The following is a 16,882-nucleotide window of genomic DNA, read 5'->3' as shown; positions in this document are numbered from 1 at the left end:
ACATCTTATCCCCTATCCAAAGCGCTTCCGGAAGCAGTTACAGGTGGGTGCTGCTTGCTATATTGCTGGGGTCCCCAGCGGCGGGACCCCGGCGATCTGACATCTTATCCCCTATCCTTTGGATAAGGGGATAAGATGTCTAGGGGCGGAGTACCCCTTTAAGAGCTTCTGTTCAGCTGAAGGGCCATAATGAAGGTTATTTTCTCGACAAGTTAAAGGGGTACTCCACTGGAAAACATTTTTTTTTTCCTAAATCAACTGGTGCCAGAAAGTTAAACAGATTTGTAAATTACTTCTTTTTAAAAAGCTTAATCCTTTCAGCTGCTGTATACTACAGCGGGAAGTTCTTTTCTTTTTGAATTTCTTTTCTGTCTGACCACAGTGCTCTCTGCTGACGCCTCTGTTCATGTCAAGAACTGTCCAGAGCAGGAGCAAATCCCCATAGAAAACCTATCCTGCTCTGGAAAGTTCCTAAAATGGACAGAGGTGTCAGCAGAGAGCACTGTGTTCAGACAGAAAGGAAATTCAAAAAGAAAGGAACTTCCTCTGGACCATACAGCAGCTGATAAGTACTGGAAGAATTAAGATTTTTATATAGAAGTAATTTACAAATCTGTTTAACTTTCTGGTACCAGTTGATTTAGAATTTTTAAAGGGGTTATCCACCATAAGGTGATTTTAGTAATTACCTGACAAAACTAGGCATTTCCTGTTGCATTTTGTTCTCTAAACTACACATCCCAGAGTTCCATGCTTGCAAGTATGAGGTCACTTTCCTTCCTCCCACACATGAGCCACCACACCCATTGAAACAGTGTTTTCTAACCAGGGTGCCTACAGCTGTTGCAAAATGAACTCTCTCCCACCCAGTGATCACTCCACCCATTGAAGCAGGACTGGCTCCCTCTGATCACCTGACTAGTGATGTCATGTCTCGATGCACTGCAACCTGGGAAATCCCGAGACATGAGTCATTTTGTATGCTGTTAAAAATAAATATTGGGGCGAAAATCACAAAAGAATTGTGAGAAAACCATCACACACAGGTACAGACACTATATTATGGACTACACTAATTTCACAGCCCCTGTAGCATAGTCAAATAAAATCCTGGAATACCCCTTTAAGTTTGTGATTTTTGAATTAGTATTAGTAATACCGTCATCTTGTTATCAGAAGAACATAAGGACAAAATTATGGTTTCTCATCAGTTTCTAATCAACCACCTCAACTAATAACTAATGTGGCTGTCACTTCGAAAATGACCACTGTAGCTAACAGGTTGTCCAGAGAAAATTAACTTCACAGGATAATGGGTAGCTACCTAATGTTGGGGGGGGGGGGGCTTCACCAACAGCGGGGACTCCCCAAAACAGGGCTCTGGCTGCAGACTGCACATGCTCCTTTTATTTCTATGGGCATCACAAATATACTCAGGTGCAGAACTTTGGCATCCAGCACTTGGACATCTCAAGCCCTCGAGCATCTCCAGAATCTGTGTATCTCCAGCACTCGGGCATCTCCAGCACCCGGGCCATCTCCAGCACCCGGGCCATCTCCAGCACCCGGGCCATCTCCAGCACCCGGGCCATCTCCAGCACCCGGGCCATCTCCAGCACCCGGGCCATCTCCAGCACCCGGGCCATCTCCAGCACCCGGGCCATCTCCAGCACCCGGGCCATCTCCAGCACCCGGGCCATCTCCAGCACTCGGGCCATCTCCAGCACTCGGGCCATCTCCAGCACTCGGGCCATCTCCAGCACTCGGGCCATCTCCAGCACTCGGGCATCTCCAGCACTCGGGCATCTCCAGCACTCGGGCATCTCCAGCACTCGGGCATCTCCAGCACTCGGGCATCTCCAGCACTCGGGCATCTCCAGCACTCGGGCATCTCCAGCACTCAGGGCATCTCCAGCACTCAGGGCATCTCCAGCACCCGGGGAATCTCCAGCACCCGGGGAATCTCCAGCACCCGGGGAATCTCCAGCACCCGGGGAATCTCCAGCACCCGGGGAATCTCCAGCACCCCGGCATCTCCAGCACCCCGGCATCTCCAGCACCCCGGCATCTCCAGCACCCCGGCATCTCCAGCACCCCGGCATCTCCAGCACCCCGGCATCTCCAGCACCCCGGCATCTCCAGCACCCCGGCATCTCCAGCACCCCGGCATCTCCAGCACTCCGGCATCTCCAGCACCCCGGCATCTCCAGCACCCCGGCATCTCCAGCACTCCGGCATCTCCAGCACTCCGGCATCTCCAGCACTCCGGCATCTCCAGCACTCCGGCATCTCCAGCACCCCGGCATCTCCAGCACCCCGGCATCTCCAGCACTCCGGCATCTCCAGCACTCCGGCATCTCCAGCACTCCGGCATCTCCAGCACTCGGGCATCTCCAGCACTCGGGCATCTCCAGCACTCGGGCATCTCCAGCACCCGGGCATCTCCAACACTTGATGGGGGTGCAACCTACTGGGACCCCCCACTAATAATGAGAATGGGGACATAACTGTCTTCGGAATGAACAGAACACAATCCCCCTGCGCACCCACCTCTCTGTTCATTCTTTATGGGACTGACGAACATTTCCAAGTTCAGTTATCAGAAATGTGAATAAATGGAGCCGTGGCTGTGCAGGTGCAGTGCGCTCTGTTTTGTCCCCATTATATCAGTGAGGGGGTCCCAGGGGTCGGCCCCTTAGCGATCAGCTTGTCATAGATAATGGTAAACAAGCTGAGGTGGGAATACCTCTTTGAGGATAAGGCTGTATGGCGATTTGGTGGTGCCACATGGAGATCAGTGTCAGGTTGTAATATTTAATCTAATGATTGTCAATGTAGTCACAATGGGGGGAGATTTATCAAATCCTGTCCAGTGGAAAAGTAGCTGAGTTGCCCATAGCAACCAATCAGATCGCTTCTTTCATTTTGCAGAGGCCTTGTTAAAAATGAAACGTCACACCCGCTCCATTGATGTCTATGGGAGGGGGCGTGGTGTGACATCACAAGGGGCGTGGCCATGATCTCGCGACCATGGCTGCTGCTGTCCAAAGTAGGAGAAAGTCCCCATAGCAAACATATGCAGAGAGCACTGTGCTTGTGATGTCAGCAGAGAGCATTGTGTTCCAAAAAGAAAAGAATTTCCTCTGTAGTATTCAGCAGCTAATAAGTACTGGAAGGATTAAGATTTTTTTAATAGAAGTAAGTTACAAATCTGTTTAACTTTTTGGCACCAGTTGATTTACAAAAAAAATAAAAAAAATTTCCACTGGAGTACCCCTTTAATCCTTTGCTGTAGCAGACATGATGGGTTGTCGACCCTCAAGTGGAAGTTGTGATCTTCACATACATACCTCCCAACCTTTGCTTAGAGCAAAGAGGGACAAGCCACGCCCTCAGCCACACCCCTAACCATGCCCTCAGCCACACCCCTAACCATGCCCTCAGCCAAACCCCTAACCCTGCCCAGTCGTCTTCAAAATTCGCACTTCTTTAAGGGTTGGGTCACATGTATTTTACGCTGCGGATCCGCTGGTGACCCGACCCATTGTGTGCCTCCTACAGTTGCCGAAAACCCACTTGACCCCCTTGCCCCGCCCCCTGGCCTGCTCGCAGCAGCAATCCGCCGCTCCGAGCAGCCACACTGGGGGCCTGCGAGTCGTCGTGTGCGCTGAGACATGGCGGTGTAGTAGTATACAGCTGTATCCTTTCCCTCCTTGATTCACCAATGTTCAAGCGATATTGCTGGGTTTATCAGCACGAGGGAACATGGCTTTAAAGGGGTACTCCGGTGGAAAACATTTAATTTTTTTTTTTTTTTTTATGAACTGGTGCCAGTAAGTTAAACAGATTTGTAAATGACTAATATTTAAAAATCTTAATCCTTCCTGTACTTATCAGCTGCTGTAGATCATATCACCAGACATAAAGTACACATAGCATCCTGCAGATCATCTCACCAGACATAAAGTACACATAGCCTCCTGCAGATCATCTCACCAGACATAAAGTACACATAGCATCCTGCAGATCATTTCACCAGACATAAAGTACACATAGCCTTCTGTAGATCATCTCACCAGACATAAAGTACACATAGCCTCCTGCAGATCATCTCACCAGACATAAAGTGCACATAGCATCCTGCAGGTCATCTCACCAGACATAAAGTGCACATAGCATCCTGCAGGTCATCTCACCAGACATAAAGTGCACATAGCATCCTGCAGATCATCTCACCAGACATAACGTACACATAGCATCCTGCAGGTCATCTCACCAGACATAAAGTGCACATACCATCCTGCAGATCATCTCACCAGACATAAAGTACACATAGAATCCTGCAGATCATCTCACCAGACATAAAGTACACATAGCATCCTGCAGATCATCTCACCAGACATAAAGTGCACATAGCCTCCTGCAAATCATCTCACCAGACATAAAGTGCACATAGCATCCTGCAGGTCATCTCACCAGACATAAAGTGCACATAGCATCCTGCAGGTCATCTCACCAGACATAAAGTACACATAGCATCCTGCAGGTCATCTCACCAGACATAAAGTACACATAGCCTCCTGCAGATCATCTCACCAGACATAAAGTACACATAGCCTCCTGCAGATCATCTCACCAGACATAAAGTACACATAGCATCCTGCAGGTCATCTCACCAGACATAAAGTGCACATAGCATCCTGCAGGTCATCTCACCAGACATAAAGTGCACATAGCCTCCTGCAGATCATCTCACCAGACATAAAGTGCACATAGCATCCTGCAGGTCATCTCACCAGACATAAAGTACACATAGCATCCTGCAGGTCATCTCACCAGACATAAAGTACACATAGCATCCTGCAGGTCATCTCACCAGACATAAAGTGCACATAGCATCCTGCAGGTCATCTCACCAGACATAAAGTGCACATAGCCTCCTGCAGATCATCTCACCAGACATAAAGTGCACATAGCCTCCTGCAGATCATCTCACCAGACATAAAGTGCACATAGCCTCCTGCAGATCATCTCACCAGACATAAAGTGCACATAGCATCCTGCAGGTCATCTCACCAGACATAAAGTGCACATAGCCTCCTGCAGATCATCTCACCAGACATAAAGTACACATAGCCTCCTGCAGATCATCTCACCAGACATAAAGTGCACATAGCCTCCTGCAGATCATCTCACCAGACATAAAGTACACATAGCCTCCTGCAGATCATCTCACCAGACATAAAGTACACATAGCCTCCTGCAGATCATCTCACCAGACATAAAGTGCACATAGCCACCTGTAGATCATTGGCCCGGGCTACCTGAAGGAGGTCCTGCCAGCCGGGTCTCAGCCTCTTGTTCTGGGGGCTCCTGCTGGGCTTTAGGCTACAGTTTCAGACTCCTGGCAGCAGCATCGGAGCACACAGCCAAACACTAGAGGCCCTGGTGTACTGGTGGTGCTGCTTCCTGATTGGTCATTGAACGATCATGTGACCTTCCTCCCTTCGATCATGTGACCGGCCTCCCCTTCTCTGTGAGTAATGTGTTGTGGCTCTTAGCAGCAGCTTCTGAATAAACTTCCCGGTCCTGCTGTGTTTCCTTGTAGAAGGTTTAATTCAGAAGTGGGACATGTGGGGGCCATTCCGGGGCGGCGGGACATGACCCCAAAAAGGGAATGTCCTGCCGGATCAGGGTTGGTTGGGAGGCATGCACATATCATATATATAATAACATATCATATATAATGACATATCACATATCATATATATAATAACATATCACACATCATATATAATAACATATCACATATCATATATAATAACATATCACACATCATATATAATAACATATCACACATCATATATATAATAACATATCACATAACATATAATAACATATCACACATCATATATAATAACATATCACATATCATATATATAATAACATATCACACATCATATATAATAACATATCACATATCATATATAATAACATATCACACATCATATATAATAACATATCACACATCATATATATAATAACATATCACATAACATATAATAACATATCACACATCATATATAATAACATATCACACATCATATATATAATAACATATCACATAACATATAATAACGTATCACACATCATATATAATAACATATCACACATCATATATATAATAACATATCACATAACATATAATAACATATCACACATCATATATAATAACATATCACATATCATATATAATAACATATCACACATCATATATAATAACATATCACACATCATATATATAATAACATATCACATAACATATAATAACATATCACACATCATATATAATAACATATCACACATCATATATATAATAACATATCACATAACATATAATAACGTATCACACATCATATATAATAACATATCACACATCATATATATAATAACATATCACATAACATATAATAACATATCACACATCATATATAATAACATATCACACATCATATATATAATAACATATCACATAACATATAATAACATATCACACATCATATATAATAACACATAACATATAATAACATATCACATATCATATATAATAACATCACATATCATATATAATAACATCACATATCACATAACATATAATAACATATCACATATCATATATAATAACATCACATATCATATATAATAACATCACATATCACATAACATATAATAACATATCACATATCATATATAATAACATCACATAACATATAATAACATATCACACATCATATATATAATAACATATCACATATATAATAACATCACATAACATATATAATAATATATCACATAACATATAATAACATATCACATAACATATAATAACATATCACATAACATATATAATAACATATCATATATCATATATAATAACTAGAGATGAGCGAACTTGCAGTAAATTCAATTCGTCACGAACTTCTCCGCTCGGCAGTTGATGACTTTTCCTGCGTAAATTAGTTCAGCTTTCAGGTGCTCCCGTGGGCTGGAAAAGGTGGATACATTACTAGGAGACTCTTTTCTAGGACTGTATCCACCTTTTCCAGCCCACCGGAGCACCGGAAAGCTGAACTAATTTATGCAGGAAAAGTCATCAACTGCTGAGCCGAGAAGTTCGTGACGAATCGAATTTACTGTAAGTTCGCTCATCTCTAATAATAATATATCACATATCATATATAATAACATATCATATATATATAATAACATATCACATAACATATATAATAACATATCACATAACATATATATAACATATCATATATAATAACATATCATATATATATATAATAACATATCACATAACATATATATAACATATCACATATCATATATAATAACATCACATAACATATATAATAACATATCAAATAACATATATAATAACATATCATATATAATAACATATCACATATCATATATAATAACATGTATATAATAACATATCATATATGTAATAACATATCACATAACATATAATAACATATCACATAACATATATATATAATAACAACATATCACATATCATATATAATAACATCACATATCATATATATAATAACATATATAATAACATATCATATATAATAACATATCACATATCATATATAATAACATATCACATATCATATATATAATAACATATCATATATAATAACATATCACACATATATAATAACATATCACATAACATATATATAATAACATATCACATATCATATATATAATAACATATCATATATAATAACATATCACATATCATATATATAATAACATATCACATATCATAAATATAATAACATATCACATATCATATATAATTACATATCACATATCATATATAATAACATATCACACATATATAATAACATATCACATATCATATATATAATAACATATCACATATCATATATATAATAACATATCACATATCATATATATAATAACATATCATATATAATAACATATATATAATAACATATCACATATCATATATATAATAACATATCATATATATAATAACATATCATATATAATAACATATATATAATAACATATCACATATCATATATATAATAACATATCACATATCATATATATAATAACATATCACATATCATATATAATAACTTATCACATATCATATATAATAACATATCACATATCATATATATAATAACATATCACATATCATATATAATAACATATCACATATCATATATAATAACATATCACACATATATAATAACATATCACATAACATATATATAATAACATATCACATATCATATATATAATAACATATCATATATAATAACATATCACATATCAAATATATAATAACATATCACATATCATAAATATAATAACATATCACATATCATATATAATAACATATCACATATCATATATAATAACATATCACACATATATAATAACATATCACATATCATATATATAATAACATATCACATATCATATATATAATAACATATCACATATCATATATATAATAACATATCACATATCATATATATAATAACATATCATATATAATAACATATATATAATAACATATCACATATCATATATATAATAACATATCATATATATAATAACATATCATATATAATAACATATATATAATAACATATCACATATCATATATATAATAACATATCACATATCATATATATAATAACATATCACATATCATATATAATAACATATCACATATCATATATATAATAACATATCACATATCATATATAATAACTTATCACATATCATATATAATAACATATCACATATCATATATATAATAACATATCACATATCATATATAATAACATATCACATATCATATATAATAACATATCACACATATATAATAACATATCACATATCATATATAATAACATATCGCATATCATATATATAATAACATATCACATAACATATATATATATAATAACATATATAATAACATATCACATAACATATATAATAACATATCACACGTATATAATAACATCACATAACATATATATAATAACATATCACATATCATATATATAATAACATATCACATATCATATATATAATAACATATATAATAACATATCGGATAACATATATAAAAGCATTAAGTCATATACACATAAACTAGCTGTAAAAGCACAACAGGGTAATAAGGAGTCTTACATTACTGGTAAGAAGGCTGAGTTTTCCGGCATATGGCCGGCATGTGGTAAGGGCTTTAATTACCTTCATAATGGGTTAAAGTCGACTTGTTTATAGTGAGGAAAGTAGAACAATTATACGTTATTCTGCAGTATCTGGGAAATGGAGGCAAATAATAGGTTGTGGCTCGGTTATATACAGGCCCAGATTTGTGGAAAAGCCTCTAAGCCTCTGAAATATCTGGGGCCCAGACAGTACAATGGTCAGGGGCCCCTCCCACGTCTTCCAGCTTCCTAACTTTTTAGTGTAAATGTGTTGCAGAAATAAGACTGTGACGTGCACCAGATGGTTTAAGGTTCTTCTTATAATTTCATTTGCTGAGGAATAATTTCATATCATTGATTTAAATGGGCACCGTCAGATTCAAAAACTTTTTATATGTTGTTCATCTTGACAAAACACTAACCATTCTAAAATACTTCTTAAAAAAGTTTATCTCCTTTTTATAGAAATCAAGGCCACCAGGGGTCCCCATACCATCCAGAACATATTCCTGTCTGACTTCAGCATCATCTTTGTCCCAGCTGATGCACAGGCAGGGACAAAGTCTAGGAAGTGATGACAGGGCTAGCTCCTCTGTGCTCACTCCTGTCCTATCAGACTGCAGCATGAAAACAGAGAGGAGGGGGTTACAGAGCAGCCTGCGGTGATTGGATGTAGAGACCCAGCATAGCACAGCAGACTCAGGGAGGAAAATGAGTCATGCAGAGTGAGGACATGCTCCCTCCCCCAGAAGCTTACAATGACAAACCAAGTGAGCAACAGAAAGAAGGTATTTATGAGAGAAATATAGGTGCTAGACACATAGAAATTCTATGTATATGATCAGGATTAGGTACAGAGTTAGGCTGCATGCACACCACGTTTTTGCAATACAGTTCCTGTGTCAGGTTTTTGATTAAAAAACGATTCCTCAAAACCTGTCTAAACTGTATCAAAAAGTGTGTACAAATTTTAACCCATATACGGTTGAAAACCGTATACTGTTTGAAAAATTATGTCCGGTTGCATCCGTGTTTTAAGAAAAAAACGTATACGTTTTTAACTTTTCACTCCATTTTGAATAAAGTTTCACTTGTTTGATTGAAATTCCAAGAAATAAACTGTGCAAAGTCAAAAACCGTATGGTGAAAACCTGCCCCTGGTGACATGTAAGGATGAGGGACCAGCAGTGAGTGATATGTCCCAATCCTGTGAGCCTAAGGAGGAGGAGGGAAGGAGTGATAGCCCTGTGTATGATGCCTGTAACATTGTTATGTCTGGAACTGAGGGGGAGGAAGGTAAATCCCAGGGAGACATACCAATGGTGGCAGTGGTAACGCGTCAGCAGCGTGCCAGGGCTGCAGCTTTAAAAGGAAGGGAGGATGGTGATGCAAGGGGCAAGCTGTGTGACTTGCAAGCCCCAGCAGAGGAAGCTGGAGATGCTAGTTCACCTGGGGGAAATGTGCTCCCTGATACCACGAGATGGGGGAGGGCAATGAGCATTTCCGGGAAGCTCTGTGCAGTGACCCTTCCCTTGAAGGACTGAGACAACGTGCTGAACATACAGGTGTTGACACAGATGGGCATCGGGTATATTGGGAAAATGATATCTTGTACTGGGAGTCCCTTTCCAAAGGCATGCTATTGGCCCAGGATAGAGAAAGGCCATTAGTCGTTCCTAGGCAGTACAGGAAAGAGCTGCTGAGGTTGGCCCATGAGACCCCCCTGGCAGGACATTTGGGAGTGGCCTATGCGGTCATAGAGAAGGAATGTCTAGCTGTGGTCTGGGCTTTGCAAAAATTACAGCCGTACCTGTACGGCAGGGATTTTACTGTCATAACCAATCCCAACCCTCTACATTGGTTGGACAGAGTGTCCGGTAACAATGGGACCTTGAAACAAATGCTAAAAACATTTGTAGAATCGGAGGGCAGAGACTGGGAAAAGTATTTACCCCATCTGTTATTTGCTTACAGAGAGGTACCTCAAGAATCTACAGGTTTCTCGCCCTTTGAGTTATTATATGGTCACAAAGTGCGGGGACCCCAAGATTTAGTTAGGGAAGAATGGGAAGGGGGGCTACATGCCCCTGAGACTTCTGTGGTGGAGTATGTTCTGAGATTCAGGGACAGGATGCAGACATTGACTGGGCTGGTACAGGACAACCTCACAGCAGCACAGTCCAGGCAGAAGTACTGGTACGATCGCAATGCAAGGGACCGGGACTATGAAGTGGGACAGAAGGGAATGGTTCTGAACCCCATCAGGCAGAATAAGTTGCAGGCTGTCTGGGAGGGTCCCTTCCCCATTCAGTGCCTAGAACCCACCACATATGTAGTAGCCCTTGATGAGAAAGGTCAGAGGCAGAGACAGAGACAGTACCACATTAATATGGCATACTATGACCCTGAGGAGGTGGTACTCAGTGTATGCAGTGCACCAGAGGAAGGGCTGGGTAGTGGTCCCCTGCTGGACCTAGTGGAGGAAGCTAAGAGCCAGGGATCCCTTTAGGATGTGGAGATCAATCCACAGCTCTCAGCTGCAAAGGAAAGGCAGCTAAATGAGGAAATAGGCCCCTTCAGTGCCATCTCTGCCTGGGAATGCAGGACCTGTGGTGTCAAGAAAAGAAATAGACGGTTAAGGGAGACAGATCTATCAGCCTGGAGAGGCCAGATCTCTCTGTCTCCATCTTAAGGGGGAGGTGTCAGGCCCAAGGCCTGATTATTAAAATCCTATATGTGTATTATAAATTATAACTGTGTGTGATGGATTATCCAAGACATGCGTGAGAGGTCATTCAGACGGTGAATCCTTTTGTGTATTGCATTTTATTGGGGGTCTGGCTGTTTGTTTGTATCTCCTTTGAAGTCAGAGGCCCTTTTAAGCAACAGAGATGCCCCTCTGGTGGGATCAGAGGGGAGGGGGGAATGGAGTCTCCCTCCAAAAAGGCAGATATATAATATTTAACAATGCTAGACTCGGGGTGTTCAATGCTGTGCAACAAGCTGACAAGAGCTGGACTCACTCACATGGACTGCTATACCATCATGCTGTAAGAACCTCATCTTTTGTTTTCTGAACTTGTCTTGCTAAACTCTTTTATATATTGTTATACCTGTATGTCATTTGTTCCTGTCTTTTTATATAGTCAGCACTGTGATACCTTTTATCAGATTAAATGTTTAATTAATCAGCTCTGGTCTTTGATCTCTAAATATATGAGCTCACCTTTCTGAAGGAGGCTCTGGTAAAACAAGTTTATCTAAGGGTTAATTTGGTGACTTGCTGGGACTAGTAGTGGATACCCAGAGGTCTGGCGGCTTTAACCCTTGCACCATCACACTCTCTCTAGCGTCTTAGCTGGACCGATAGGGTGTGATCGTGACACTAGTCATTACTTTTTCTTTAAGTTCTTCAAAAGGGAGCATGTCCTTAAAATCTCCCCAGTTCTAGTAAGGTCCTGGAACCTTTCCATAGGTACACGTGAACACCTTTTATAAAAGGCGACTCCTAATTTTAGGTTTTGCGACGCATTAACACAGAGGGTTTCAGTGATGTCGGGAATCTAAGGATCCACGTTTTTCATTGTTTGTCGTCATTCTCAGATACGCGAGGAATATTTACATAAACATTAACGGGAAATGTTGGGTTTTGTCACATTCTTGGCTTAGGGCTCATGTCATAGGCCTCATGTGAACGTAAGGGGGGGAGGGGAGGTTGGGATTCTTGTGTTTGCCTTCGATGAGTTAACACATCATTTTAAACCGATGCTTAATCCTTCATGTATTAAATATCTCCGAGCATTTGTGATTAACAAGTCGTGTCAGCTAATATGTTTTGTAAGATGCTATTTTGACGGATTGGCACAACCGAAGGTGTGAAACCTAAAACCTCGTCATTACCAAAGTGTTGGCGCCGGTCCACACGTTTCTGCTTTAGGATCAGATTGGACCAGGAAGAATCTGATATTGTGCACAAAATATTCCGAATCACAGTCACATAACTAAACATTGTTAGTTTCTTGTAGTTTCTGTATTGTTTAATATATATATATATATATATATATATATATATATATATATGTATATGTATAATTATTTATAATTTTTATGTAATAAATATTATATATATATATATATATATATATATATATGTGTGTGTGTGTGTGTTTTCATTATAGAAAACATAGTACTGTTAAACATTTTTAAGAATGTCCAAAATTACATTAAAAAATAGTCTACACAAAGAGGGGATTTTCTTGGAGAAAATTCATTGTTCTCTTAGTTAAAGGCGAAAACTATATATTTTTTTAATCAACTGTTGCCAGAAAGTTAAACGGATTTGTAAATTACTTCCATATAAAAATCTTAATCATTCCAGTACTTATCAGCTGCTGTATGCTCCAAAGGAAGTTGTGTAGTTCTCTCCAGTCTGACCACAGCGCTCTCTGCTGCCACCTCTGTCCATGTCCGGGACTGTCCAGAGCAGGAGTAAATAAATCCCCATAGCAAACCTCTCCTGCTCTGGACAGTTTCTGACATGGACAGAGGTGTCAGCAGAGAGCACTGTAATCAGACAAAAAAGAAATTAAAAAAGAAAAGAACTTCCTCTGTAATATACAGCAGCTGATAAGTACTGGAAGGATTAAGATATTTATAGAGAAGTAATTTACTAATCTGTTTAACTTTCTGGTTCCAGTTGAAATAAAAAAGTACCCCTTTAATTCTTACATAAAAAATAGGTCAAATATGTTTATATGAAATATATCAAAAATAGACTGAAAAAAATTGATAGTGTTAAAAAAGAGTAAAAATGTATAAAGATTAATAAACTGCTTCCCATCTAATCGAATCTGCCCCCCAAAAATTCAAATTTGTTCAGATCAAATAAAAAATCTTGGGGAGTTCTTTTAGGCAAATTGCAGTTGCAGCATGGAATCAAAGGTTGGAGTCCCTGTTCCTGTAGACTGAGCAGGGAAGCGAACACTGGAGGCCTTGACACTTAACTATCATTTGCTGGGCCAGGTGCAGAGCTCCCTGGCCTGAAGATGTGGGTGGCCACCCAGAGGTAAGTGTCCATGTTGTAAGTATTGTTACTTAGTTATTGACTACATTTACCCAGCCAAGCAAATGTTAAAGTGGTACTCCGCTGCTCAGCGTTTGCAACAAACTGTTCCGAATGCTGGAGCCTGTTCCGGAAGCTCGTGACATCATAGCCCCACCCCCTCATGACGTCGCACCCCGCCCCCTCAATGCAGGTCTATGGGAGGGGCGTGACGGCTGTCACCTCCCCTCCCATAGACGTGCATTGAGGGGACAGGGCTATGACTTCACGAGCTCCCTGTGCCGGCTCTAGCGTTCGGAACAGTTTGTTCCAAACGCTGAGCAGCGGAGTACCCCTTTAAGTGTGTGATGAGGCATGCCATATATATTTTATCATTCAATGAGTGTACAGTAGCAGGGATTCCTGCCTTTGACAGGAGTCCCTGCTCCTGTATGTATTTTCTGTGGCCCCCTATGCTGATAGCATAGGGTGCCAGAGAAAGTAGGTAGAGGAGCAGGGACTCCTGTCAACGAAGCACCTAAACCCTTCCATAGACAGCAGACTCGTGAATTCAAAATGGGATGTAGAGGTTAAAGGGGTACTCCGGTAAAAAACTTTTTTTTTTTTTTAATCAACTGGTGCCAGAAAGTTAAACAGATTTGTACATTACTTCTATTAAAAAATCTTAATCCTTCCTGTACTTATTAGCTTCTGAATACTACAGCGGAAATTCTTTTCTTTTTGAAACACAGAGCTCTCTGCTGACATCATGAACACAGTGCTCTCTGCTGACATCTCTGTCCATTTTAGGAACTGTCCAGAGCAGCATATGTTTTCTATGGGGATTTCCTTTTACTCTGGACAGTTCGTAAAATGGACAGAGATGTCAGCAGAGAGCACTGTGCTCGAGATGTCAGCAGAGAGCTCTGTGTTTCAAACGGAAAAGAATTTCCACTGTAGTATTCAGCAGCTAATAAGTACAGGAAGGATTAAGATTTTTTAATAGAAGTAATTTACAAATCTGTTTAACTTTCTGGCACCAGTTGATTTAAAAATGAAAAAAAGTTTTTCACCGGAGTACCCCTTTAATTGAGTGACATAGAAATATTTCTTCAGCTCTCCATTCAGTCCCCCCCTTCCTGTGAAGTCGTCCTCATATGGTGAAACGGGGGTCCTGTACCTTCTTTTCTTCCAAAAGGAGAGCATCCGAAAAGTGGGCATTTCAGTTATTTAACATTTATCGCACATCCATGAAATAGAAGTTACCTATTGATAGCAAATGATATTATGATTTTGTCTTAAAGGGGTATTCCAGGCCAAAACTTTTTTTTATATATCAACTGGCTCCGGAAAGTTAAACAGATTTGTAAATTACTTCTATAAAAAAATCTTAATCCTTCCAATAGTTATTAGCTTCTGAAGTTGAGTTGTTGTTTTCTGTCTAACTGCTCTCTGATGACTCACGTCCCGGGAGCTGTGCAGTTCCTATGGGGATATTCTCCCATCATGCACAGCTCCCGGGACGTGACATCATCATTGAGCAGTTAGACAGAAAACTTCAGAAGCTAATAACTATTGGAAGGATTAAGATTTTTTAATAGAAGTCATTTACAAATCTGTTTAACTTTCCGGAGCCAGTTGATATATATATAAAAAAAAGGTTTTGCCTGGAATACCCCTTTAATATTCAGATGTTTTTTTTCTCTACGTAGAACTGTCGATCTCAGTTGCTTCTCCTCTAGTCTTAGCCCCCCCTGACCCCCCCTCCCCAACCCCACTTTCCTACAACGTGTGCCATATTCCACCTTAAGGAACGGGATAATTGTTGCAAGGTCGAGGTGGAAGTAATCAACACAATTTTTCAAATATTTCCTTCCTCACCTCCTCCCGTCACTAATCTCTTTCAGTCTTAACCTCTTCATCTGTTTTTTTTCCAATAATATCTATATCACATGCAACAAGGCAAACGCAAAAAAACAAAAAAAAAAGTGTGGAAAAATAGGACTGTAATAAAAAAAAAAAAATAATAAAAAAAAGTAATAATAACAACAACAATAATAAATATGCATCACTGTTCACTCTCATATTAATCAATTGACAATATGACTGAAATAAATAAAATCATCAAAATATAAAATAAATAATAAATTAATATGATTTTAAATAATAATAATAAAATAAAAATAAAATAACAACAGGCATTTCTGTTCAATAAAAATTTAAATAAAAATAATTCATGTTATGTTTTATATAGTTTAAATAATTTTATTTGGATTTTGATTGTTTTAGAGGATTGTTTGTTCTTGATTGTATAGAGCAGTGGTCTCCGACCTGCGGACCTCTAGATGTTGCAAAACTACAACTCCCAGCATGCCCGGACAGCCGTTTGCTGTCCGGGCATGCTGGGAGTTGTAGTTTTGCAACATCTGGAGGTCCGCAAGTTGAAGACCACTGGTATAGAGGATCTATGACTCTCATACTCCAAATGGAGCCCTTACCTCCGCCGCCATTTCCTTTTCTAGCTGTCGTTATTGTTGGTTTTGGCCCCCTATCT

The sequence above is a fragment of the Hyla sarda genome, chromosome 7 (genome assembly GCF_029499605.1).
Source record: "Hyla sarda isolate aHylSar1 chromosome 7, aHylSar1.hap1, whole genome shotgun sequence".
Classification (NCBI taxonomy): domain Eukaryota; kingdom Metazoa; phylum Chordata; class Amphibia; order Anura; family Hylidae; genus Hyla; species Hyla sarda.
Note: the sequence above shows the minus strand (reverse complement) of the source record.